The sequence below is a fragment of the Lichenostomus cassidix genome, chromosome 4, assembly GCF_008360975.1.
Source record: "Lichenostomus cassidix isolate B80296 chromosome 4, HeHo_3.0, whole genome shotgun sequence".
Taxonomy (NCBI): Eukaryota; Metazoa; Chordata; class Aves; order Passeriformes; family Meliphagidae; genus Lichenostomus; species Lichenostomus cassidix.
In genome coordinates this window covers 17,665,771-17,667,784 of record NC_139484.1, presented here as the reverse complement: position 1 = coordinate 17,667,784, position 2,014 = coordinate 17,665,771, and the positions used below count along the sequence as shown (strand labels likewise).

Sequence of the window (2,014 nt, the reverse complement as noted above, 5' to 3'; positions counted from 1 at the left end):
GGCTCAGTGCCATAACATGCCAGTTTACAGATATCATCAAAATGTAAAACTCATGAAAATGTATCTTGCAGCCGGTTTTCACCTCTAACAGCCAAACCAAGCACAAAATTAGTGCAGACTTGTCCCATGTGTGTCACTGAAGTCCTTCTACAGGTGTCATCACCAATCTAATTAGAAAAACCTCCCAGTCTTCATTTGCCTCCCTCGTGGCCATACAAAGAAGAGGCACCAGCAGAAACCTTCAGCTGTTACAAGCATTGCTTTGGCAACTCCAGTTGTTTTCAATACCCACTGATTAGAGCTTCCCTGCTGAGGCCAGGCACACACCCATTTCTCCACACTGCACCCGGGTCTGGGGTCTGCAGCAGCCTCAGAGAACCTGGCTGAGTCAGTGCACAGCAAATGAACGTGGGAGAGACTAGGATGGAATTTTCCTACATTCCAATATACTTTTGCAGGTATGTTCTTTGTCTTCTTCCCAGGAATTAGAGGTTGGTGGGTTGTTTTCTTTTATTGAGTACTTTCACAGGTTCTGGGTGTTTCTGTTTTTTTTCAAAGCATGAGACATTGGCTTCTGTTAAAGGTGTTTTATTGGCATCACAGGACCTTTGAATCAGGTATGATGAATTCTCCATGACATGAAACCGACTTGCACTGGGGTAGGGAATAAGATTATATTTACTACTCTAGGCTTTGTATCTCTTTCTCTTTCCCCACTAGTTTTATTTCATTGACCTCTGCACAGCTGCTCTTCATGCCTTCCCCTGTAGGAAGAGAATTACTCTCTCCCTTGAGCTTTGCAATGCCTAAGAGATTCAGAAGCTAAACTGGAAATTTTCAATATCAATTACACCTTTACTGCTGAAATACAGCTGCCTGTGAATAGTCATGGGTTTTTTACTGCTAATAAGAAAAGAATCTCTCACAGTTGTTAATTAACACTGCTCCAGATTTATCATTATTCCAACAGGATAGCCTCAGGATGAATTTAACCCCTTGCTCTTCTGGAAGCAGTTTAAATGACTTAGTCTTATTCAAGAGCATAGGATAAATTGTTGACTGGGATGTTTCAAAGGATGGTAGAGACTGCTGCCCTGATGCTATTGAAATCCAGTAGGATTTTGGTGTGGCCCATCCTGAGATTTTGGTATGGCTCATCCCTGAGGTCAGACTCTGATTATTCCAGTAATGGACAGCAATTACCAGGCTCACAGTAAGTTGCAGATGTCTATCATTGGAAAGTACTGATTGCCCAGAGCAAGAATGAATTGCATTCCTTGACCCATTAGTGATCTCTAATTTTATACAAAGTATTGCTGCTTAATTCACTTATTCAGGTTAATATTGAAAAGCTTTGCTTACTCTGAATACTCTTCCTCTTATCATTTGCAATTAACAATGGTGCAGTAGGGAGAAATGAAAGATCAATGAAGCCTCTCTTATCTTTTAGTATCCACCTTGTGAGGTGAATTTCTATTCCCTTAGAAGGCCATCTTCATTCTGGAGATGGATGTTTTTGAGACCACTTGGCAACTTTCCACCACCTGCATGTCAGACTTGATCACTAATTCCTACCTCTGTCAAAGGTTAATAGAGGACTGTTCTGTGTGTAATCGTGCCTTGCTGAGGAAAGGGGTCAAATAGGTTTATAGGGATGAATTTCTATTGATGGCCAGGAGTATTTAAAATGGGACTCAAGCAATCAGATTAGGCAATTATGGTTATGAGATGGGTCTATATGGGGTAATGTACATGCTTGACATGGGTTGCAACTGATCCAGCTTCATTTGTCTTAACATACTGAATTTTTACTCATTTCCTTATTAAAGCTGAGACTAATTAGAATAAGTTTCAGGTACCACTATATAAAATTGACTAGAAATTGATAAAATAATATGCATGTTCTAGTGAATACATAGGAAAATGGGCCTTCCCTCAGTTATGAATGAGGGAATAAACTGGGTGTTACAAGCATTGAGGCCAGTCTTTGACAAAAAGAATGCTGGTGTCTTTC

General features: G+C 40.4%; 1 long non-coding RNA gene across 3 annotated transcripts in view; it reads left to right on the top strand.

The window, feature by feature from the left end:
• The first annotated feature begins 209 nt into the window (after positions 1-209).
• The window catches only part of LOC146437957 (uncharacterized), a 33,017-nt gene continuing 31,212 nt past the window's right edge, over positions 210-2,014 (top strand). For 2 of the 3 annotated variants that reach the window (XR_014851606.1, XR_014851605.1), the window contains exon 1: positions 210-458. This is a non-coding gene — a long non-coding RNA (uncharacterized LOC146437957). Of the gene's footprint in view, positions 459-558; positions 618-2,014 lie in introns of all 3 variants that reach the window. The other variant, XR_014851607.1, reaches the window with a different exon arrangement.